The sequence below is a fragment of the Pipistrellus hanaki genome (assembly GCF_964339955.1).
Source record: "Pipistrellus hanaki genome assembly, chromosome: 4".
NCBI lineage: Eukaryota > Metazoa > Chordata > Mammalia > Chiroptera > Vespertilionidae > Pipistrellus > Pipistrellus hanaki.
The window spans coordinates 27,376,202-27,403,253 of NC_140506.1; the positions used below are offsets into that span (position 1 = coordinate 27,376,202).

General features: G+C 37.6%; 1 protein-coding gene across 3 annotated transcripts in view; it reads right to left on the reverse strand.

Moving 5' to 3' along the window:
• Nucleotides 1-27,052, reverse strand: part of PDE4D (phosphodiesterase 4D) — a 1,156,670-nt gene that overhangs the window by 1,106,869 nt on the left and 22,749 nt on the right. For all 3 annotated transcript variants that reach the window (XM_084880599.1, XM_084880598.1, XM_084880600.1), the window contains exon 2: nucleotides 20,139-20,269. The gene's annotated coding sequence lies outside the window, so the exon portion shown is untranslated. The remainder of the gene's footprint in view (nucleotides 1-20,138; nucleotides 20,270-27,052) is intronic.

Here is a 27,052-nt window from a genome sequence, read left to right on the forward strand (position 1 = left end):
GAAAAGAAATCAACATTAAGGATCCCTATGTTCTCTACTATCTACATGTAGGGAGGGTGGTGAAATTTATGACTCACCACAAGTGCGTTATAAATATCATCTCATTTAGTCCTTAGGACAAGCTTAAGGAATAGCCAATATGTCTCTGTCCCCCAAAGAGGAAAGTGAGTGTCAGGTTTTACCAACCTTACAAACCTCACACAGCTCCCAAGACTCGATTCACCAAAGATTTGAGGGCTTGACCACTGCAGGTAATAACCATCACGAGTTTGTGTTTCTTTATGTCACAGGGCACTTACATGGGAAAGGCACTGTTCTTACTGCTTTGCATGTAAGAACTCATGAAATCTTCTCACCAATCATGTAAGGTAAGTACTATCATCATTCCTATTTTATATGTGAGAACACTGAGCTCAGAAAGCAAAACAATTTGCCTCAGGACCATTTTGGAGCTAATATATAGAGAAGCTGATATTTGTACCCAGACTATAGATAATGAGGAATGAGCTGGTAACTATGACACTGGATGAAGAGGGGGGTCAGGCAACCTTAGAAATTCTAACATTTTCAAATCACAATAACTTTAGGTTGTAATAAAATCTTTAATGATGTAATATTCATGGCTAATAAAAAATATAATTTCCAGAAGTGTTTTCTTTTTCATTTACTGTGAAAAATCTACCTGAAAATAGTTACAAAATAGGTTATATTTTTAAAAAATGGAATAAAAGAGTAGCTTAAGTAGAAAGAAAAGTTATTTAAGGACTATCCAGGACTTTTGTATATATTTCTGCTAGAGTTGTGTGACATAACAAAAGAGGAAATGTCACATACTAGTGAATATTAGCTAATTCCATTATCATTAGCATCATCATTTTTGCAGCTATCATATAAAGCCAAGCCATCACAATATGGCAAAGTGATTCTTATATAAAAGGGATTTTTTTCCTATGGAGGCATTCATATCTATACCAAAAGCACCAAATTTCATATTGTAATATTATTTTTGAACACTTAAATCCAATCCAAACAATTTTGTTCTGAAAGAGGAAAATGATAGTGTTAACGATCAGCTCTAAATCACAGAACTAAAAATCAGGTCTAAATGAAAGAAAATGTGAGTGAAACTAACCTTAACATTAGAAATATATTTTCTTCCCCCTTCAATAGTCTAAGAAGTTACCTGGATGTTTTTTCACCTTTCCAACATAAAAATCTCAACATAGACACAGAGTTTAATTCATACCATTCACCCAACTTCCCAAGGAACTTACCTACTATATGTAACAATGACCATGTTTACTGTCTGCCTATAGGTTCCCCCAAACAAATTATGTTAAAAAGGATTAATATTGCTCAGAGGCACGGTTCAGTGGTTGAGCATCAACCTATTGAACCAGGAGGTCACAGTTCAATTCCTGGTCAGGGAATATGCCCGGTTGCTGGCTCGATCCTCAGTGTGGGGCATGCACGTGGCAGCCAATCAAAGATTCTCTCTCATCACTGACGTTTCCATCGTTCTCTCCCTTTCTCTTCCTCTTTCACTTTATGAAACAGTAGAATTCTTAGAATAACTATTTCTTTTGGGCTGAGTATTTTTATCCCGGGGAAAGAACTTGGGATAAAGCTGGCTTGCTTTTGTTTTTATTTTGTTTTCCTTTAAGTTTTCTCCATTCATGGCTAGATCTCCCTGCACAATTGTTAAGACACTAATACTACAATTACTAGTTATGTCTTCAAAATAACAAGAGGAAGGTGATCTCTCCATTATTCCCACCTTGCAAGTATAGAAACAACAAAAAAAGAAGTTACAGGAAAAGACCACCATGTAAGACTCTGACCCTAAGCAATTATTTTGCTCCCATTAACCCACACTGCATCTCTTTTATAAGTAGACATGTTTGTGCTCCCACTGAAAGAGCAAGAAAATCAGTCAATACTTTTCTGGAAAGCCTTATTCCATCAGGATAAGTTTGAGTGTCCTTAAATATTTTAATGTAATACCTGTATTTCAACTCATCTGTTCTTTTTTCTTCAAGACCACTGCCCAGGAACAATGAGTGATTTTTGTTATTTCCAGGAAAATAGAAAAATTTCCCAAACTATTCAGGATACTTTATACCCAGTTCAAACCCTGCATGTTTTGCATATTGGCCTTGGTATTTACACAAAGGATTTTGTGATCTGGAATTCTGTTACTGGTCCTAGCAAAGCACAATAGTCATTATATCTCCAATGATGACTGTGAGATGCTCCAATATCTTAAGGCACACAATAAATCATTTAAAAATTTTTTATGTCAAATTCCTGTGAATGATCTGGGTTATTTAAAAATATATAACCCACTCTATGATAACAGCTTGTTGTTTGTATATACTTATCTGTTTTCCAAAGGCTATAGTATTACATATAGCCCTTACAGTAAATCCTGAGGAAGGTTTATCAAATGATTTTATGGATGAAGAAACTGAGGTAAACCTATAGATGGAGTTGTTGTTTAAACCTTTGTGGCTATTAAGTCATGATACTGAAATTTAAACCCACCTCACTGTGATTTCAAAACCATGCTTTTATTTATGCTTTATGTTTTTTATTGATTTAAGAGAGAAAAGAAGAGAGAGGAAAAAGGAGAGAGAGAGATAGATAGATAGAGGTAGAGGTAGGGAAATATATAGAAATAGAGATAGAGAGATAGAGAAAGAGATAGAGATAGAAAGATAATCATTTATAGGTCCATGTGCCATCACTGGGGATCAAACCCACAACCTGGATATAGACATGTGCCCTGACTAGGAATCCAACCCATGACCTTTGGTGTTAGCCACACTGGCCAGAGCCCAAAACCATGCTTTTAACTATATTATACAGCTTCAGATAAATTATAAATGTATAATTTATCTAACCAATTGATTTAATAAAGGCAATCACTCCTTTCCCTTGCAAGCACATAATTTTCATGCTGTCACCAGCTTTATTTACTCCTGGACATATCTCCTGACTGTATTCCTAATGACTGGTATAGTCTTATTTTATTGCATCGCTGATTCAAAAACCCTCAGGATTTTTAGACCACAATATACTATATTATGTGATTGGACCCACAGGCAGAATAAGTTCAAACATCAGATCTATTTTCATTTAAATCCATTTTTCTTCCAATTTTGAGGGGAAAGCATCATTGCATTCCTATTGCTCTGTGTTTTATATTGGCCCAAAGGTACTGAGATATAATGGTACCAGAGCCTTTCATTTTCTGAAGATGAGAGTAATTACACAAGCAAGAAAAGAGAAACAAGGAAAGACTTGAGAAACAGGAAGACTACACAGAATCAGGCACTCAGTGGTACATTTGGTAAAAAGTACACAACACACATTGAATAATTTGCACAAAGTCTAACCAGTTCTCCTACCACCCTAAAACCAGACTCCAAAGGGGCCATCAGGAATAGCTTATTCTTGTAAAACTCAGAAAGCCAAGGACATGAGAGAATTTAGGGATGGTTTAATTTTTTTTATAATTTGAAAAACTATTTTAAAAAAAGCTGAGGAACTTCAATTGGGTACAAATATCAAAAGGCTTTATGTTGGATTATTTCATCCCTGCATTAGGTCCCAATGTAACAAATGACCCTCATGCAACTACCTTTCTGAAGGCTGAAACACAACCAGCCAATGATCAGCATCTCCTAATTCACAAATTCTAGTTTTTTCTAGCTGTTTTATTGGAGTCAATGTTTACTTTGTCACTCTTGTTTTATACAGTTCTAGAGAATAACTGAACCACGGCCTTTGTTTTATAATTGACTTCACTAATTCCATGTACTTTTGGGTTTTTTTTTTTTTACCAAGTTTCTTGATAATGACAGTATCTCCCCTTCAGAACTGAAGAAGAAGGGGTTGTATCCACAGCACATTCTTGCTGATGGCCCCTGCCTACCACTCGCACTAAAACCTGTTTTCATCTCCTTAAAGAGACATTCCAAGTGGAGGCGTCAGCATACTGAGCAGCCCCTGGCTCTCTTCTCCACAGCAATTGTGTGTCATTTATGGCATATTGTTTATCAGTTGCTTTTATAATGCTTACATAGTTATTGTCTGTTAATCTGTCTCCCTGGATAAGGATAGACATAACAGTCATAAAAACAAAATTTGATTTCATTGAGTTTCTTTATGGAACTGAATTTATACACATTTGAAATTGATGTTGCCCATCCAGAGAAAAGGCCACTTAAAAAAGAAAATGTATACACAGAGACAGGCAACCATAGCCTGGGCTTATTATAAAAATCTCTCCCTGGAATAATCTGGTACATATTTTAGTTAAAGGTCAGTGAAGGAATTGCAGAGAGAGAGAGAGAGAGAGAGAGAGAGAGAGAGAGAGAGAGAGAGAGAGAGAGAGAGAGAGAGAGAAGAGAGATAGAGAGAAAGAGAGATAGAGAGAAAGAGAGAGAGGAGGAGAAGGAAAAGGAGGAGGAAGAGGAGGAGGAAGAAGAGGAAGAGGAAGAGGAGGAAGAGGAGGAGGAAGAAGAAGAAGAAGAAGAAGAAGAAGAAGAAGAAGAAGAAGAAGAAGAAGAAGAAGAAGAAGAAGAAGTTGTTGAAGAAGTTCTCTAAGAACCCATTTCTGCTATTACAAATAAGCCTGTAAAGCAGTCACTGGTCATTCAAAGCTCCAGGCAGCCAGTGCAACCAATCCTAACCATTTTAAAGCTCTGCTTTTAAGTGTTATAAATACTGACAATCAAGCGGTGCTTCTTATGAGGAGCTACTTATAATCAATCTAACTAGGGGCCTGGTGCAGCCTGATCTGCACCATCTCGCAATCCGGGACCACTCTGGGGATCAAGGCCCAAACAGGTAGTCTAACATTCCCCAAGGGATGTAGTAGTGTGTGAAGTGGCAGGCAGCCAGGGAGGAGCCCGAACCCCAGCTTGGTCTGGGTGCCACTCCAGCTTAATCTGCCCTGCTGCGCCACCCTCGTCAGGGGGAGTGCCCGAGGGAGAGGCTCACACAGCAGCAGCTGTGCTCACCTTAGCTCAGTGTCTGGTGCCCATCGGTCAGCTGTGTGGCACTCCAGCTGTGAGAGTGTACAGACTACCAGGAAGCAGCTCCTACATTGAGAGTCTGCCCCCTGGTGGCCAGTGTGCATCATAGCAACCAGTCAAACAGTCGGTTGTTTGGTCACTTAGGATTTCATATATATATAGATTACTGGTACATTAAATCCAAGTCAGGAGTCAATCCAGTGACAGCCTGCACTCACCGGCCTGGAATCATAGTATTTCTACGCCACAGTGGATTCACCCAAAACCAAGGTGCCTGAGTGCCTCTGGCTCACATGTTTCAAAATCCCTCCTTGGAGCCGAAACCGGTTTGGCTCAGTGGATAGAGCGTCGGCCTGCGGACTGAAAGGTCCCGGGTTCGATTCCCTGTCAAAGGCATGTACCTCGGTTGCAGGCACATCCCAGTGGGAGGTGTGCAGGAGGCAGCTGGTCGATTTTTCTCTCTCATCAACGTTTCTAACTCTCTATCCCTCTCAATTCCTCTCTGTGTAAAATCAATAAAATATATTTAAAAAATAAAAAATCCCTCCTTGGTTAAGATGCAAGAAGAAGGAAAAGGAAGTTAGGATCTTAGGATAGTCATTTGGTCTCAGGCAGACCCACATCCAGCCAGCTGGCAGCTAATCTCTATGCTCTGCTGACTAAACACACTATGAGTCTCCATCTACAAATGGTCAATATGGGCACTACTTAATCAAACAGTTGGTTTACCTGAAGGAGAAGGTGTGCAGATCCTTTCTACTGCTGAAGCATGAGGCAGCTATGGTAGTAGCCACAGTGGCGTCCTGCAGCTGGATTTTAAAAACTGGTTGACAACCATTGAAAAGACCACAAAAAAGCAAACGTGCTCAACCTCTCTGAGTTCTGGGGAGAATTCTCCCCACAGATTTTCCTCAATTAATGTGTGAAATACGTGTAATTATTTCACGGATGAGAGGCCAGAGGCTAGGTATACCTCACCCAACACTGTCCAACCCACACTAGTCTGCCTCAACTGTTCTCTGAACCACTGCACTCCTTGGGCGCAAAAACCAGACTTCTTAATTTTTTTTTATCTTCTTTTTAGTTTCCCCCAACACAGCTCTAAACCTAGACCCTAGTAGACACCAGTGGTGTGAGTTAATACATTCTCCAAAGTAACACTCTTCTTTCACAGTGGAAAGAAAAACCAGCTATATTTGCAAGATCTTTTTAAGTCATTCAGTTCCAGTCTTGCATAATAACTTTGTACAATAGTTAGTATGGATAATTGGTAAGAAGATACAGAGTCAAAAAAAAACAAAACAAAAAAAAATAACAGTGGGCAACATGAGGAGATGGGGCAATCTTTGAAATATAAAAGAGAGAAAATATTTTTTTTTTTTTTACTTTGTTTATTTACTTATTTTGTTAATCCTCACCCAAGGATATTTATCCATTGATTTTTAGAGAGAGTGGAAATGAGGGGGAGAGACAGAGAAAGAGAAAAATCAATGTGTGAGAGACACATCGATTAGTTGCCTCCACTGGCGAGGATTGATTGAGCCTGCAACCAAGATATGTGTCCTTGACCAAAATTGAATGCAGGACCCTTCAGTCCACAGGCCATTGCTCTATCCACTGAGCCAAACCAGCTGGGGCAAAGAAAAATATTTTAGAAAGCAGATACCAAGAAAAAAAAATATTTTAATGGGTTCTTTTCAGTGGTCATTCCTTGCATATATTACATTACAACTTAGTGATGAATTTACACAGCACTGAAATATTAATAGATAAAGGGAAAGACAAACAAATGAGAAATGTCCTTGTGTATGTTACTTAAATGGGTATGATTTAAGGTGAATACAAGGAGGGAAATGTCCTACTATCAGCATTTAATTGTAGAAAATAAAAATAAATGTGAATATTAAAGATCGATATTTTCATAGTTTATAGCAATGAATTAATAATTTCTTTTTCAGAGATAAGAGATAAAGAGATAAGAACCTGAAAATTCAGAGATTTCTAATTACTTAGACACAGGAAGTAGAGAAACTCTAACATAATCACTGTTTCCAGATAAAGAGGTTGACTGAGAATGTTCAGTGAATAGTTAAACCTTATACCAGACACCCTTAGCTTTTCAAATTCAGGAAAACAAGTGTGGTAAAGGGGAGAAAACAAGCTAAAAATCTTAAAAGACACGATTCCATAAAGAATTAATAATGTTAGATTGTGCATTTGAAAGACACAATTAAGTTCAGAATGAGAAGCATGCTATCATATGCTCTACTATATTTTTAAAGAACACAAAAAGGAGCATTTGTAAAAATGACTGACCAAAGCAGAAATAAAATTATACTTTCAAAATGGAAACAATTAGCTAGTATGTAATCTGGAACATTAGGAAATGAGCCCCAGCAGCAGCAACAATGATAGTAATAACAATACCACCTCTAATTTGTATAATCTTTGCTGCTCATCTCATGTTATAACAAGAAACTTATAAGTTAATCAGGGAAACTTTATTAACTGATTTACTCAGGAATAAAATATAAGAATAAAAAGCATAAGCCAGCTGAAACTGGTTTGGCTCAGTGGATAGAGTCAGCCTGCAGACTGAAGGGTCCCAGGATCGATTCTGGTCAAGGGCATGTACTTTGGTTGCAGGCACATCCCCAGTAGGAGGCGTGCAAGAGGCAGCTGGTTGGTGACTCTCTCCCATTGATGTTTCTAACTATCTCTCTCCCTTCCTCTCTGTAAAAATCAATAATATATATATATAAGCCTAAGACAGCTTTGTAGCTGTATCATAGGAAAAAATGAGTACTGGAGGCACAACTAAAATGTCAGCATCCATTAGATACAGAGTTTATGGGACTATAGCCACTGTGGAGGGAAATTTGGTAATACTTAACTAAATAACAAATGCACAGTCCTTTTGAGGTAGCAATTGTACTTTTATGAATTTATCCTATAGATGTACAGTTATATATCAAATGGTGTGTTCAAGATAGTACATGGAACATTGTTTATAATAACCAAAAAAAAACTATAAAGAAAACAAAAATAAATGGAAAGATATTCTGTGTTCATAGACTGGAAGGATAAACAATAGTTATTCAAAGGAAAGAAAAAACAAAAATAAATTAGTGGGACTCTATCGAACTAAAACGCTTCTGCACAGCAAAAGAAACCATCAACAAAACACAAAGGCAAACAACTTAATGGGAGAAGATATTTTCAAACAACACCTCTGATAAGGAGTTACTATTCAAAATATATATTTTTAAAACTCATTCAACTCAACAAAGAAATGAATACTTCAATTTAAAAATGGGCAGAGGACCTAAATAGACACTTCCCCCAAGTAAACATACAAATAGCCAATAGATATATGAAAAGATGCTCAACTTCACTAGCTATTAGGGAAATGCAAAATCAAAAACTACAAAGAGATACCACCTTACATCTGTTAGGATGCTATTAGCAACAAGAAAAGTAGTAATTACAAATGTTTGAGAGGTTGAGGAGAAAAAAAGAACCCTCATTCACTGCTTGTCGGAATGTATAGCCACAATAGAAAACAGTATAGAGGTTCTTCAAAAAATTAAGAATAGACTTGCCATATTCTTGGTATCTACCTGAAAATTTTGAAAACATTTATTCATAAGGATATATGGATTTCAATGTTCATTGCTGCATCATTCATGGTGGCCAAGACATGGAAACAATGAAAGTGTCCTTCAGAGGGTGACTGACTAAAGATGATATGGTACACAGCCATAAGAAAACATGAAATACTGCCATTTGTGACAACATGGATGGATTTTTGAATATCATGCTAAGTAAAACAAGTCAGACATATGATTTCACTCAAATGTATAATATAAAATTGAAAGCAACAAATGAACAAACAAGACAAACAAGCAAAAACTCATTGACACAGACAAGAGAGGGAGAGGAGTTTGAGGGATAGTAAAGGGTAAGGGCATCATATATGGTGATGGAAGGAGATTTTACTTTGGGTGATGAATACACAATACAATAAAAAGATAATGTATTATAGAATTTTCCACTTGGAAACTATATAATTTTATTAGTCAATGTCACCCACTAAATTTAATAAAAAATTTTAAAAGACAGTTCATGAAGCATTGTTTATAAAAACAAAAAAGTATAATCATGAACAGGAATATGGTGAGATAATTTTTGGTGTATTTATACAAATGGAGACACAAAAGAAAAAGAAAAAATTATATATAAAATGTATAGTGTTCTCAATATTTCATTAAGCAGAAAAAAAATAAGGCACAGAAAGGTATATATCAAACTATTATTTATGTGAAAATAAAATCTATATATATAAAAGCCTAAGCGACAGAACAACCGGTGGACTGGTCACTATAATGCGCACTGACCACCAGGGTACAGACACTCAATGCACAGGATCAGGCTCCCTCCTGTCTGGATTGGACCTGTGGGGATCAGGCTCCCTCCTGTCTAGGTTGGGCCTGCAGGGTTCAGGATGAAACCAGCTATCTGACATCCCCCATGGGGTCCCGATTTGTGAGAGGGCGCAGGCCAGGTCAAGGGATCCCAATGGTACATGAATCCGTGCACCAGGCCTCTAGTTAAATATATAATCTTATGTATATATAGTCTTTCACTATTATTTTTCCTTGGAGAGATATAATATCTCTGAAAGAGAACAAAAAGAAATTAGAAATTAGTCATGTCTTTCAACTCGGAGGAAAGAAACTCACATAAGTTAGAAGAGAAATTTTTCAGTCTGAAGCCTTTTGTAGCTTTTGAATTTTGTCCATGTGAATGAATTATTCTCTGATAGAAAATAATATAATTAAAATTACAAAAAAATGTTGTAGAGATAGGCAGTACACAGTCTAAGTTACAAACAATTGTAAATCAAACTGACACCCTGTGTATTTCTGCTTCCAGCTATTACAGAATAACTGATAACAGATTAGCTCTCTAACAGAAAACACTTCTAAAATTGGGTAAAATGCATGAGAAAACTGTTGGCAGTCCAGGACTGCAATCCCTGAAAAAGGCAACCACAAGGTAAAGCCCGTGACTGTCCATCTCTCTGATTAAGCATCTTTTCCTGACTATCATTCCAAGAGCTGGAATCAAGCAGAGCATGGCAGTCATGTTGAGCTGAGGGGATAGAGATCAGGTTTCAGGGCAAGGGAAGTGGCTTGAATCTATAAGGCAGGTCCCTACTGAGGGAATATTTATGTGGAGAGAAATTCCCAAAAGTCTAAGTGGGAATTCTCCATAAGTCTGTGACTGTGATCTGGGCCATATCTTTGTACAATAAGATCATCTGAGGCAACCAGATGGCAAATGTTATGGGGTTGAAAAAATCAGCAATTTTTTAATCTTACTCTCCTTTTTATCCAAAATTTCTCCGATTTTTTTGCCCAAGTATCTACCGCTAGTAGAAGAGCAGTGATAAAATATAGAATAAGTAGAGTAGTTTGAAAAAAAGGAAAGATTGATCAGCTCTGCAGAAGGAGATCAGGCAAGATTTTGCAAAGGAGAAGACCTTTGATCATTTCCTGAGGGATAATGAGATATGTGCTGGAGATCAAGTAGTGCTGGAGAAAGACAGTGCTGGACATCCCTGAAGTTCAGGCCTTAAGAGAATAGGCACTATCACTAACAAATACTTCATTAACATCTCTGGCAACCACCTCAGACACAGGAAGTGAGTGCATTCTACAAGTAAAGGCATGTCCTAAAGTAAGTCCTAGGACCCTAACAAAGTTTAAAATAAAGTCTATTCTCAAGAAAACCAGCCTCTCTTGGACATTAAATGCTACCAAGTTGAAAAGAAAGTACCTTGGACTTCTCAGAGATTTGCACTAATAAAGCATAAAACCATGTTAAATCAACCAATAATTCAACAAAATGCTAAAATAAGAATCAATTTCCTTCAGGAGAAGATAACATAATCCAGAGACTTTTTTTTTACAAAATAATATTCAAAATTTCCAGTAGTTATTAAAAAAATCACTAGACAAACAAATAAATAGGTAAAGATGATATAAAGACAAGCAATAAACTGTGTCTAGATGGTAAATGTCTTAACGTAATGAAGGCTATATATGACAAGCCCACAACTAACATTATATTCAACAATAAAACACTGAAAGCTTTTTTCTCTAAGATCAGGAACAAGACAAGGATGTCCACTCTTACCAATTCTATTCAAAATAATACTAAAAATCCTAATCAGAACAATTAGGGGGGAAAAGTCATCCAAATCAGAAAAGAAAATGTAAAATTGTCTCTACTTACAGAAACAGTATATTATAAATAGGAAACCCTGAAAATTCTATCACAAAACTTGTAGACTTAATAAGCAATTTCAATAAAATTTCAGGATACAAAATTAATATACAAAAATCAGCTGTGTTCCTATATACTATCAAAAGGAGGAATTAATGCCTGAGCATTAACCTATGAACCAGGAGGTCACAGTTCCATTCTGGGCAGGGCATATGCCCAGGTTAGGGCTCAATCCCTGAGTGTACATACAGGAGGCAGCTCTCTTTCTCCCCCCTCCCCCTTTCCTCTATAAAATCAATAAAAATATATTTTTAAGAAGAATACTTAAGAATAACAAAAACTGTGCACCTATGGATGAGGACAATGGGGGATGGGGAAAGGACAGAGGTTGGGGTGGGAACCTGATGGAGGGGGTCAATTGAGGGGGGGGAAGAGGAACACATTTGTAATAATCTGAACAACAAAAATTTATTTAAAAAATAAATAAATAAAAGAGAGAGAAAAAGGAATAAAGTTAACCAAGGAAGTGAAAGATCTGTACACTGAAAACTGTAAGACATTGATGAAAGAAATTTAAGAAGACACAAATAAAGAGATATTCTGTGCTCAAGGATTTGAAGAATTATCATTATCAAAATGTCTATACTATCCAAAGTAATACACAGATTAAATGCAATCCCTATCAAAATTCCAATGGCATTTCAATGCTAAAATTGGTATGGAACCACTGAAGAACCCAAATAGCTACAGCAATCCTGAGAAAGAAGAACAAAGCTGGAGGCACCTGACTTCCTTATTTCAAACTATATTACAAAGCTATTGTATTCAAAACAGTATGATACGCAAGCACACATAAAAACAGACATATCGACCAGTGGAACAGAATCAAGAACCCATAAGTAAACCCATACATATGTGGTCAGTTAATTTTCAATAAAGGAGACAAAAATAGACAATGAGAAAAGAATAGTGTCTTTGATAAATGGTGTTAGGACAGCTGGACGAGCCTGGTCAGCAGTAACTCAGTTGGTTCTCTTCTGTTACTCACCCTCTTGCTCTCCTTTGTACCCAAAATTTCTCTGATGTTTTGCCGAAGAACCCACTGGTAATATAAGAGCAATAATAAAATATAGACTGAAAAAGACTGTGATCAGCTCTGCAGTAGAAGATCAGGCAAGATTTTGCAAAGGAGAAGACCTTTGATCATTTTTGGAGGGACAAGGAGTAATTTTCCAGACGAGTGAGGTATGTGGGAGAGAGCACTTTGGCAGAAAGAATACCCTGTACAAAGGCACCGAGGCATGAATCCGCAGACTGTTTGAGAAACTGCCAGCAGCAGGAATGATGTAGGCGAGTGATAAGGGAGGTAAGCAAAGTCCCCAATGGAGAGCCTGCTCCTTCTGAGCCATTCTGAGGAATTGGACTACCTCCCTACAGCCTGATGGTTACTAATGCCTTGGGGTCATGGCTCTTTAAAATCTAGTTCAGTATTTCCCAAAGTGTGGTGCGTGTACCCCCAGAAGTACGGGAAGAGTTTGGTGTGGGTATGCATTGCACCAGAGTTTGATGGGGATATGCACTGCACCGTGCTTAGCTGCGCCTAATTCTACGTTCTCATGAGTATGAAGGGTACTCAGCGTTACGAAAATTATAGAAGGGGTACACATATGTCAAAAGTTTGGGAAACACTGATCTAGTTAAAGTATGAACCCTCTTCTTAGGAAAAAGATAAGTGAAAGTACATTCGCCAAAATAGTGTATACAGTGTCCACCAACACTGCAAAGTTCAGAAATTGCTTGGACTTCAGGTTTAACATCCTGTTATAGTCAATATGCCCATTTTTAGTTTTTAAAAATGATGAGAAGTATACACAACAAGCAGGGAAGCAATCTGATCCAATCTGTGTTTTAGAACAATAGCCAATTCTGTCGTGAACAGATCAGAAACAGGTGAGACCAAGGGCAGAATGAGCAATTAAGACACCATAACAACCATCTGGTCAGGAGATGATAAAAAAAATTTCCAAAATTTTTTTTAAAAAAGATAAAAGTGATTCAAGCTCTCTGATATTGAAATGTATTATAATAGTTAAATATTGTGATGCTGATTTTTTTTTAAAAAGGTAGAGAAATCAGTTAAAAAATAGAAAATATAGATATAAAACTTTGTGTTATGTTTCTTCAAGGTAAAACTCAAAAGGAAAGGACATTTATTCAATAAATTGTCAGAACAAGTGAAAAACTATTTGGGGGAAAATATAAAGTTAAATTCTTACATTCCTATATAACAAAACTAATTCCAAATGAAGTAAAATTTAAATGTAAAATAAGAAACCATAATAGCACTGGAAGAAAATGTAGGAAAAGTGTGTGTAATCTTGGAATGGGAATTCCTTTCTAAAAACAACACCAAAAACAGAAATGTTAAGAGGAAAGCATGTAAAGACTCAACCACATGCACAAAAAATTCTCATGTAAAAATATTCCAAAGGAAAAAAGTCAAAAGGTGGTTAAGAAACTGGGGGAAATATTTACATTAGAAACTCCATGGCCAAGTAGAATACTATCTGTACTATTTAAAGAATTTCAATAAAATTAATTGGAAAATAATCATCCTAAAAGAAAAGTAAGCAAGGAACTAACAGGTAATTTATAAAGGAAAAATGTCAAGCCTTACTACCATTTGAAGAAGTGCAAATAAACCTCAGTGTGATACCATTTCCCCCATATCAGTTTGGCAACATTGTTTTAAAATAATACTACTTAAGATATAGGAAAGCATCCTCTCTTATGTACTGCTGTAGGAAAATAAAGGGAAAAAACTTTCTGGAGGGCAATTAGACAGAAGAATCACATATATATATATATATATATATATATATATATATATATATATATATATATACACACACACACACACACACACACACACACACACACACACACCTAAGCGACCATCACAACTGAATGGATGACCGAATAGGCTGCATGGGGTGACCAGGCCAACAGAGGGGTTAGTGAAGGGCACCAAACGACCAAGCAGCAGGCTGCATGGAGCAACCAGGCTGGTAGGTGGGGCAGTGAGGGGTGACCAGGCCAGCAGGGGGAGGTGGAAAGGGGGATAGTAAGGGGCAATCAGGCAGGCAGGCAGGTGAGTGGTTAGGAGCCAATGGTCCCAGAGTGTGAGAGGGATTTCCAGATTGGAGAGGGTGCAGATTGGTCTGAGGGGACTCCACCCTCATGCACAAATTTTGTGCACTGGGTCTCTAGTATACTTATAAAGATACTAGAGGCCCAATGCACAAAAATACATGCAAGAGTAGGCCTCCCTTCCCTCAGCTGCCGGCATGGGCTCCCCTCCAGCATCAGGGACCCAGGCTGCTTCCCTCGGGCCACTTGCAGGCACTTGGAACATGGCTGGCTTCTCTTCAGCTCCAGCTTCATCAGGAAGAATGTCCAGAATGATGTTCAAAAGACGTCCAGTCTAATTAGCATATTACACTTTTATTATTTTAGAATATACTCTTTAGTCTACCAGCTCTCTTTCTAGAACTGTATCCTGGAAACAACTCCTATTTTGCTACAATTAAATACATAACAATCTTATAGTAGGAAAATTAATTTAATTGGATAAGTAAATACTTTCTCACTATACCAAATTACCTCCATATGAAAATTATGCTATAGTAATAGAATAGTTAGAGGCATGACCAGATGTTGGTAACAGTTCTATCCACTGAGCCAAAGTGGTTTCGGTACATTTTTATTTTTGGTGTGCCCTGGAATTTTAGTAATTAGTTTATGTCATGAGATAAAAAAAAGGTTGAAAATTGCTGATTTAAAGTACAATTGAGTTAACTGATTCCATATATGATAGTTAACAGCAGCAGCAGTGGCAACAGCAGCAGTAGAAATAACAATAGAAACAACGCATGACACAAAGCAAATGGCAGGCTGACTCACAGTGAACACATCAGTAACAGTATTTGGTGGATAGCCAGGTTTCTATACCCACTTTGTCGGTGTGATGCTTCTGGTGTAGCAGGATGGACCTTGCTATGTCTACTCTCCCTCTCCATCCTATCCCCTCTCTTTGGCAGATTTGGGGCCAGAAATTAGAGGGAAAAACACAAGAAAACAACATGCATATGGACATGGAAACTATGAAGGGACAGAAAAGAGGTCTGGAGATGCTGCTGCCTCCCCTGGGTGCCTCAGCAAGTCCTCAGCATGGAGTGGCACAGGTTGACCTGAGCTGGAAAACACTGCCCCAGATCGGTGGGCTGCCAGCTACTGTGTGTGGTGATGGCCTGGGTATAACTTAGCACACAGGAGTGGTTACAGACCATGCTGTGGCCTCCAACTCACTAACATGTGCTGATTTCTAAGTACCCCAGTTTGAATGGAGCAGAGCAAGTTGCATGTTTTCATCCACTTCTGGTAAAATGCTTTTATTTCAAAAGGTCCGTACAAGGCCCCTGAAAATCGACAAACACCATACAGATCAGTCTACCAATCAATAAAACCATAGTAGGCACTTTAGAATAGCCTCTCTACCAACCTGTATTTCGTTTTGAGATATGTCAGCACAGTCATTTTTTTAATAATATTTAAGCATAATTTGCCTTGGATAAAAAGCCTATTTCTACTTAGTTCTCATTTGCAGATTTATCTTTGTAATTGCTAATTCCTTGGCTTCTGATTCACTCCTTCCAAAACTACAGGCACGAGGTTCAACAGAAGACCATGCTCTCTGCTGAAACAGTTGAAGATGAGGTGGAAAAAAGAAATAGCTTTTAAAATGGGGGGTGAGGAGAGAGAGAAAGAAAACAAACACCCACACAGTGAGTATGTGTTTAACAAGGATAGTTATCTCAAAGGTCACAGATTGGCAGAGGAAATATGCTATTTACCAATGGCAGGAAGGAGAAAATCCCAAAGACACATAAAACTCACTCTAAATATTTGCCATTCTGTTTTATTTAAGACCAGGATACATTAACAGGGGAGAGCTGAGTACATACTGAGGACACCAAGCTGCAGGGCCAGTTCCCTTACTCAGCAGCAAGAAGTTGTTCTCACCAGTTCCTAACTGGTTTCAGCAGAAATAGTGATTTATCCTTGGGGATAACTTCAGAAGATTTCTATTTTACTGTCAATAGTTCTTTAGGGATAGAATTTTTAAATTTATCTTATTACATTTATTTATAGTATATTCTAGTTCAATTATTTTGATGGATTTAGCTCATAATTTTGCTTATGACCATTTGTTTGAGATCTCATAAAATTGGCTTGGATTTATTTTGTTGACATTCACAATCATTCCAAAAGTATAAAGTAACAAATAATATTTTGTTAAGAGAAAAGGCAGTTATTAGTCATTTGTGAAAGTGTGCAGTGATCAAAAAAAAAGGTACCTTCCCCATAAATTAAATTATATGTGACCTTCTTTATATTTGGAAGTTCTAGGACTGATTATTTAAAAGCAAAATCATGTATTTACCAGAATAACTCAGAACAAAACCATGGCTTTATGAGACCTGGCAGTATTTCTTAAAACAAAATATTATTAGTTTATAAATTTAATGCAGGCACACTGATATCTGCCCCACATATAATATAGTACATTTTGCTTCAGAAAAAAACTTCAGTCATATTTTGATTATAAACACTTCTTGATAATCACAAAAGTAGGAGGTTTTGGCTGTGTGAAGGGTTTTTCCGTTTCTCATATAATCAGCAGACAAAGATGTACGCTTTCATTCTGAAGACACTCATTTGGTTTCCCTCACATCTCATCAACAAACCTATGCTTCACTCCCAAAATTCCTTTTCTGACTTACCTTGTGCAAAAAAAAAAAAAAATCTGTAACAGGAGAGTTGCTGCAGTGGAGCCAGCATGAGATTGTGGCCAAGGAAAATGAAATCTCAATTCCTACCAATGATATAAATCTCTGATATTCAATAGCAGGAAAAGGAGGGGAACTAACATCCATCTAATCTCAGTGCTTTCATAGCAGATTTTTAAAAATATAAATGAAGAGCTATTTATTTATTTTTCCTTTTAAATGTGTTTTTATTGATTTGAGAAAGAAAAGGAGAAGGAGAGAGAGAAAAACATCGATAGGCTGCCTCCTGCACACACCCTAACCAGGGATCGAACCAGCAACCTTTCGATGCATAGGATGACATTCAGCCAACTGAGCCACACCAGCCAGGGCTTATAGCAGATATTATAATGAAAACAATTCAAGCTCCTGACTCAACAGAGGACAGTTTTGCATAATGCTTAGTTTCTTATGCCTCCAAAATGTAACTGATATTTATCTATGATCCAGATATATTAAGCCTAAAAAAGAAAAGTGCCTAGAATTTTTTAAAGCCTACAGGAAACTGCCTGAATAATTATTAGCAAATAACTTGGAAGAAAATATTTGTTTTCCCCATCCCACCTCCACACACTGGAGCACGAAAACATGTTTTAAAAGAGTTTAACACAGAAATCATTAATTTCATTGTTAAAATTTCCCTAAAATTAATTTTTAAAGATCACCTGGAAAAATCTTAGGAGATTTTGTAAAATGTACAAATTCAATAAGGCAGCCCTAGCTGGGTTTGCTCAGTGGATAGAGCATCAGCCTGAGGACTGGAGCGTTCTGGGCTCTATTCTAATCAAGGGCACATGCTCTGGTTGCAGATTTGATTCTCAGTAAAGGGCATGCAGGAGGCAGCCAATCAATGATTCTCTCTCATCATTGATGTTTCTATCTCTCTCTTCCCTCTCCCTTCCTCTCTGAAATCAATAAAAATATTTTTTTAAACTCAATAATGCAGAGTCAATAAGACAAGTTGCTCAACTTGACTGCCAATTTATAGTGTTATGAAGTAGGTAATCTAACTTCCATAATAACAATAGATAATGATAATATTTTTTCTTTCAGACTGCGTTTATAATAGTGTATTTCTTCACTGTATTTATTCAACATGTTAATTTTGTGAAGTACTCTGTATATGTTTAAATATGAAAAAAGTTAAAATTAAAGAAAGGTTAAGATGTTCTGGCTTCAAAAACAAAAAGAGAGGCAGAGTTAAGTGCAAAGACATATGAGATGTCAAGTGAAAAGAATTTAGGGGGTGTTTTGAAGGAAACAAATGCCCCATGAATGGAACCAAAAATTAAGAAAGCATTATTCTCCCTGTTCAGAACAAACTAAAGTAAACTTCTGTTTAGCTGGAATTAAACAATCACCAGTTCACACAACTTTCTATTTTATTAAGTCACCTTTTGTGAAAAAGAGACAAATCCCCTATAATAAAGAGGTAATATGCAAATTGACCATCATATCCTTGCACAAGATGACCGCCCTCATGTGATCACAAGATGGCCAGCAAGGGAGGATAGTTGTGGGCAATCAGGCCATCAGGGGAGGGCAGTTTGGGGAAACTGGGCCTGCAAGGGAGGGAGGACAGTTGGGGGTGACCAGGCTGGCAGAGAAGGGCAGTTGGGGGCAATTGAGCCAGCAGGGGAGCAGTTAGGCATCAATCAGGCAGGCAGAGGAGTGGTTAGGGGGTGATCAGGCTGGCAGGCAGGCAGGCGAGCGGTTGGGAGCCAGCAGTCCCTGTGGGATCAGGCCTAAACCAGCAATCAGACAACTTCCAAGGGGTTTCACATTGGAGAGGGTACAGGCTGAGCTGAGGGACACCCCCCTGTGCATGAATTTTGTGCACCAAACCTTTAGTCTATTATAATAAAGGCATAAAATGCTAATTAGACCCGACAGCTGAATGACCTTCCAGACGTCATTCCAGACATCCTTCCAGCCGAAGCCAAGGTGGCAGGGTTGAGGCAGAGATTGTTAGGGGTGATCTGGCAGGCAGGCAGAGTGGTTAGGGGTGATATTTCTTATTCCTCCTCTTGGAAAGTTTTAATAAAAAGTTAAATAAGAACTAAGAAGAGGAAATGCCTCTGGACTTGGATCTTTTAAATTAAAGAATATTCAGCCCTTACGATTTACATATCTGAGAAAACACTGAAAGGTTCTTGTTCAAAAAAACAAAAGCAAAATCTGGATCCTCTTCAACTAACCTGAGTGTCATCTCATTTTCCACTCATTTTCAATATAATCAATCATATTTAATTATCTTTTCAATCACACTGAAAAAAAAATCACACAAGTTCAGATGTTTATTCTTGTTCAAAGCAATATCAATGTATGCATCTTCATTCACTGAGTCCACAAACATTTCACCAACCAAATGAAAGGCCTTGAGTAAAGAAGAATACTTGGACCCTGCCTTCAAAGTACTTATAATTTGCTCTGGAATATGTATTTGCATACCAAATTACTATAAAATGAAGTAAAAAGTAGTAAATGCCATAAACAAGCTTTAAACTATGTGATATTTCTGAGACAGCAGCCACATTGAAAAAGAGATAAAATTTCCCAGCATTTTAAAAATCACTCTAGGAAATATTCCAGATTGTTAAACAGACCTAAGAATATAAAGCATTACAAGTAAAGGAGGAAACAACAAAATTTAAAAACTTTTAAAGTAGCATCTTCATTTTCTCATTCAAATACATACATTCCAATAAAACATAAAATGAGATCAAATTTCTCCAAACTTTGTCCATTCTTTTTGAGAAAGCTTGTTTCAAAGGCACAGCAACTTTAAGATTCAAATGTGAAACAAGGGAACTTCTCATCATTATACATGTGCATTGGTCAAATTAGCCTTAGGATTAAAATTGCAATTTAATTTTTCAATTGACACTGTAAACATGCACAGTCAGAAGCCTCTTACCTTTGCTGTTTAATTATCCATCTGATTGTAGCTCAGATCCACTCTTTATAATCCAATTTTGAGAAAATGATGCATGTACTTAAAAGTATAGCTTCTTTGTTCAAGTAGAAAGTTGACTGAATTCTCCTAGACTAAAAAGAGATTGGCATGTTTGCTTGTGCATATCAGATTACTTAATTGCAAAACTGGGAATTATTCCATAGATGTGAATGGATATCTAATTTATGTCACAAAGGAGAGATTATACTCATAGGAGATGTTATTGGCTTGCTCATTTTCCTAACTAGATTTTCATGCACATGAGAATTTTAAGTCAGGAAAGTATTGCCAACAATGTTCCACCAGAGACAACCAAAAAGAGATCATAAATGTCTAGTTAGCTATAAATAATGATAAAATGGAGATCTTTGGGAATGTGATTACTGCTGGTTTAGCCTGAGGAGTTTTAAATTTATATTAACCCACATAAATTACAGTGTGCATCCTGATTTTAATTTATGAATTATAATAGGTTTGTTGTACATTTTGTCTCATAATGAGAAAAATCTAGAAAAAGAATCAACTCCTTTTTTTCCAATCATCAAGTCTATAGTGCCTCTGTCTCTGCACGTTGACAAATGTACTTCTGCCCTCTAACTTCAATACATTCTTCTCTGCGTCACTTGTCTGAACTTATTGGTCTATAGTTCCTACTGCAATTTCTAAGCTATCTTTTAGAGATCTTTTGAGGAAATACCTTATCAGAGCATCCCATATGTTCTTTGGTGTTCATGCTCCCCACCCTCTGCTTTGTTTTCCTGCCTTGGCACCATAGGAGTACACATAAATAAGTCTCTACCTTGTGGTGGCTTGTTGGTACTTGAATTAGTTCAGAAGCTCTTTTTAAGAAAAGGATTGACCTGGGAAATAAAATATATGAAACCTGGTCTTTGTGTAGCCTTAGGTCAGTTTTAGGCTTCACGGGACCTGTCTTCTCAGGCACAAAATGAGAGGACCCTGCTAGATGATCAATTTCAACAGTTCCGACAAACCTAAAACCAAATGACTCTCTAGTTCTTTGACTTAGGACCTCACACCTGGATGCCATTTGTTATAGTTAAAGCTGGTTGGCCCTTCTCCTAGTGGATATAAACTTAGACAAAGACAAAAAACACATGCATGAGGAGAGAGTATAAACAAGAAAAAAGCAGGCAGAGATGGGTTCACGGCAAGAGCAGTGGAATGGAAGGACAGAGGATGAAAGAGAGAATAATGAGCTGAGAGTGGCAAAAATCTAGAGATATTGCCCTAACCCAGTGGTTAACAAAATCATTAGTCAAGAGAGCCAAATATCAACAGCACCGTGATTGAAATTTCTTTTGAGAGCTGAAAACCGACTTCTGCTCATGGACCACAAAGTTTCAATCATACTGCATGTGCATGCCTGCCCGTGGTATTTTGTGGAAGAGCCACACTCAAGGGGCCAAAGAGCCGCATGTGGCTCGCAAGCCGCAGTTTGCCGTCCACTGCCCTAACCGGTTTGGCTCAGTGGATGGAGGAGCCTGAAGACTGAAGGGTCCCAGGTTCAATTCCCATCAAGGGCACGCACCTTGGTTGTGGGCACATTCCCAGTAGGGGGTGTACAGAAGGCAGCTGATCGATGGTTCTCTCTCATCGATATTTTTAACTCTCTATACCTCTCCATTCTCTGTTAAAAAAAATCAATAAAATATATTACAGATATTGGGGAATATGAGTGGGGATCAGAGCAAAGTATTTAGGAGAACAGAGACAATACAACAAATGTATGTACAGTTTAGTGAACTAAAGAATAGGTCTAAATGAGAGTATGCAACTCTAATTACAGAGCATAAAATTTGAAAAAGTGTTATCTGCGTTTTTTTCTATACTAACAAATATCTGCAGAAAGAAAACAAAGCAAAATATTTGGATATTGAAATGATAACTTTAAATCACTTTAAAGGAACAAAGTTATTTTCTACTATGGATTTACTAAACACTAGATGATGACATTTTTTAAAGTCATACATTATCATTAAGAAATAAGCACGAGAGAAATTCTAGCACAGGGCCTGGGAGACAGTAGCATAAATATAACTCAGAGGGAGAGAAGAAGGGAGGACAGAGAAAAAAAGGCTATATTTTAAAGCAACATAAATCGTCTTCTGGAGCGCAAAGCCCATACATTAAAAAGGAGAGAGGACAAAAGAATAAAATATGCCAAGGTAAGTTTAAGATTCCAAACAAGTTGCAAGTACAAACTATAGTAAAAATTTAAGCAATCAGCCAAAACCAGTTTGGCTTAGTGGATAGAGTGTCAGCCTACAGACTGAAAGGTCCCAGGTTCGATTCTGGTCAAGGGCATGTACCTTGGTTGCCAACACATTCCCAGTAGGGGGTGTGCAGGAGGCAGCTGATCAGTGTTTCTCTCTCATTGATGTTTCTAACTCTCTATCTCTATCCCTTTCCCTTCCTCTGTGTAAAAAATCAATAAAAAAAAATTTTAATTAAGCAAATCAGAGCTCAACAACTTAAGAATACACACACACACCCTTACAGTTCAGTATTCAATGAAAGAGGCAAATTTACAAGAAAATAGTAAATGTCATTGTTCATGAAATAACCATGATCACCTCCACCAGCAGTAGCAGCTCCCTAGGAATGTCTCTAGAGAACAGTCATTCCTAGTTTGTACGTCATTAATAACCACAGAGCATTCATGCCTGTTACTGTTACTCCACGTGCAGACCAGGAAGGCATGCAAGGACCTTAGTGGTCAATTAAAGCCTAGTTTCTCAAAGTAGTGCGCTTCACCGTAAAGATGAGTTGACTGTTGTGAGTGGCTTCCCACTAGAGGGTTTGAAATCCCAGACTATTCTTAACATTTGTGGAGCCAAAGCCCCCCAGCCAATAACCCCACTCCTCTCTTTCCCAGCTTCAGTTCTATTTTACAGTGTGAGAAGCCTTCTACATACTCATGAGGACACTCCAGCCCACACACCCAAAGTTCACACCAAGCCCCATACTCTGGTCCCAGGAGTGTTCACACACATATAATAGAGTTCACCCTTGAAATTTTGACCCTAAGAGAGACCCATAGAGGCTCTGGGAGTAATTTTTGGATTACTTAGAGAGGGGATACTAAGCTGCTGAGCAGATTAGGAGTGAGGTGAAAGTGAGAGTGAGAGTGCTTTAGATAGACAATGTCCCTTTGGCCCTACAAAAACTTCTCCTATGGGACAAGGTATAGCTGGAGAAGGACCAGAGTGGGGCCCTAAATTAAAATAAGGTACCTGAGGAAATAGTCCTTTTGGACCAAGGTCAAAGCATGTTACTACTGTTGATATATGTCTGCCTTAATCTGGGCTAGCCAGAAAACCTAATTAGCTCTATCTCATACTCCAACCAGCCAGACTGGGTAGAATTGGTTGTACTACATAGTGAAAATAACAACCTATGGTGCAAAAATTACTTCAACTCAGGTGGTCAGATGATTTTGATTTGAATACCATGGAGTTCACAGAACAAGAGGATGCATTTCCTACACACAACATATTAGTACAGACTACCAAAGAACAAGTTACCATTCAAAGAGAAGCTTTGTGAACTGTTAAGTAGTGATCAAGCAGAGAACAAAGTTTTTGTCTCAATTTCTCCTCCCTTACTTTCAGTCTACAGAGTGTCATGAGTCGAGGCATAAGGCAAGAAGCTAAATTTAATGATGAACCTTCCCTCTTGTTCTCCCTTCTGATAACACCTCACCCTGACATGCCTGAGTTGTTTCCAGGCGAACACAAGAAGAACCACTTTTCCAAGAAAGTGTTCTTTACCTCTATTTCCCTCTTTCTACCACCAATTTTTTCTCATATTTTCAGGGTTCTATCTGGTGGTAGTCAACTAATAGAATAAACTACCTACCATGTACCAATAGGCTAGTGAGTATTACCCATTGAATAAGTCATGGCTCCAGTTAATTAGCATGATAAATGGGGTCTTGAGAACACATCACTTCTTAATCTATAGGAATGACTCCAATAGAATGTGTATACATTACAAACATGGGATCAGGCCAGTAGGGGCATGAAGCTTTCTTGGAATACCTCGAATACATCATGCAGGCAACTAACTGCCTGTCCCACTGAGAAGCCTCTTCAGCTGGATAGGGGACAAAGAAAAGAGAAGAGAGAAAAGAAACTTGTCCTAACAGGTTGACAATTCAGTTGAAAAGCAATAACATTACAAAGCAACATAAGGATGCAAATGAATGAGTTACAAGGCCTTTTCCCTCCTGGTTTATAACTCTTCCAATAGTGTCATCTGTCACAGCTTTCCCTAACATTTTGAGAAAGAGACAGAAGACTTGGATTGAAGAGAAAAATAAATAGTTTGGAAGAAATTAGAGAGATTTCCTTCTTTCTCTGCTCCCTCCTTTTCCAAAGCACAGAACTTGGGCCTTTGAAATATTTTTTTAAGTTATATGTGTATCTGTCTTTTAAGTCATATTTTTATTAATGTATCAAGGTCCTCAAGAGTTAGCTTTAGTCTTTCCTTTTTAAGGTTGGACAGTGATTCCACTTCCATCTTTCTTTCAGCTGTTTTTACATTGCTCTGGCCTGTGACCTCAAAAATTCAGATAATCCTTGGAATCTAAGAGTTAGAAGGCACACATTTCAAATCCAGTCTTAATACTTAGTCACCATGAGAAAGTTGTTCAACTCTTCTTTGAGCCTCAGTGTCATTTATAAAATGGGAATTTGTTTCAGCAAAGACCAAATCAAACAGCATGTGCATATGTGGGACAGCACACAACACAACAGTGTTCAATTTGTGTGGTCAATGTGAGCATTTATTCCAGGTGTTCTCTGCTTCAGAATTGCTCAGAACAAGATCAGATCCGTTGATTCCTTCTGTTACACTTTGCTAAGTATTGAATGTGTCTCTGTTAAGCACTTGAGACAACTGCTATAGCCATCCATTGCTATTGGATAGTTTATATTTTCTTTATATATATATATATATATATTTGATTTTTTACAGAGAGGAAGAGAGAGGGATTGAGAGCTAGAAACATCGATGAGAGAGAAACATCGATCAGTTGTCTCCTGCACTTACTGGGGATATGCTTGCAACCAAGATACATGCCCTTGACCAGAATCGAACCTGGGACCTTTCAGTCCACAGGCTGACACTCTATCCACTGAGCCAAACCAGTTTTGGCATAGTTTCTATTTTCAAATTACCCCTCTGCTGGTACTTTGGGAAATAGTTAAGAGTGTATGTTGTGTTTGCTTGGTTAAATTCTACCTATTTGCAACATTTTGGAATGAAGCCTATTCCTCCCTGGGCTTCTTTAAACTTCAAGATTCCCACAATGGCTATTTTTTCAAGAGACACAAACCAGCATAGTCTCTAAGAAGTTCTATCTTAGGTTTGATAAAATATATTAAAATATATCTGGATTTTATCAAGCCTGGTTTTCAGGCTGCCCTGGGAGGCTGGAGTTGATAGGGATAAATTAAATTATTAAGAATAAAACTTCCAAATAATCAAAGAGAAGGGGTAATGAGTACTGCACATACCCTGCTCGCCAGACCATCTGATGCTGAGTCCACAATCCAAGTGTGCCCCTCCTCATTCTACCACCCTGAAAACCAAAGTGCAGCAAGAAAAATCTGAATAATTCCTGCTCAGCTGAGTCCTTACTTATGATCAAATAAAGGCTTCTTTAAAGCTTGAATACAAAGAACACCTTTTTCCTAGACAATTAACTACCTGAAGCAGTGTGACTCGGTACAAGTTTTATTGGTTACAAATAGGCAATAACGTAAGGTTATGGTGAAGCATAGTTTACACTATTAATTCCAGGGAAATCACATACTAAACCATCTGCTATATGTAAAAGCCATAGCTGTGTAGACCCCATGAAACTTCATTGATATAACCATCAAGGTAGAGCAGGAGTTTGAAAACATATTTTGGTGTAATTTTTGGCCATGGTTGATTATACAAAAATGCCTTCTGTGTGTCCAGCTTCTATTTTACCAGACCTATATTACTATTAGGAGAATAAGTGCCTTCAAAAAATGTAGAAAAGTGTAGAAAAGAACATGATATTTTTTTTTACCCCCTCTCTTCTCTATATGTTATGAAAGAAGAGAAAAACTGGGCCTGTTGGGAGAAATTCCTGACTGAAACATGCATGGGCAGGGCTGGCACTTTCACAAGCCCATTTATATCCTTTATGAAATTTACCTCCAGGACTGTGTGGTGCACAATCTCTGTGCTATCCACAATCACCCTATTGTACAGGGTATCCAACAGTCCACCGAAAGGAAAGAGCTCCTAGTCTAGGAAAATAATGCTCTGTGAGCTAGGTCAGTCCTAATGAGATAAGGAGAAAAAAGAGAAAGTGTTCCTTGACTTTAATAATTAATTACTCAAGAAGTTCCATAAATAGATGCAGAAGAAATATCTGAAATTGTAAAAGATTTGATTCTGTAATCACACAAGAAAGAAAAGTCTTTCCCTTTGACTGATCCTTGGATAAACAAAACCACAGTGGAAATGGCTGAGCAAACAGTTTTCCTATCTTCGCATCTACACACCTGGTGGAACATATCAACAAGCAAAGAAAACATTCACCAAATTTCCATTGATGAAACATCCTGGGGAGAGGTGCCTTCCCTTTGGTTGACTTTGGAAACATTTAGCCATATAGTTCCAGTTTTTGTTTCAACTGAAAAATGCAGTTGTTATCATAAATCGATGGCATGTAAGGACAAGCCAGCTTGAGGGTAGGACAGGGGATTTCTATTCAGGCCACATGAAGAATATCCCTGAATCTCAGTCAGGTGACCAAGTGTTATTCTGTCTAAATGTTCTTATCCCAAATACTTCAGAAATGCATAGTGAGC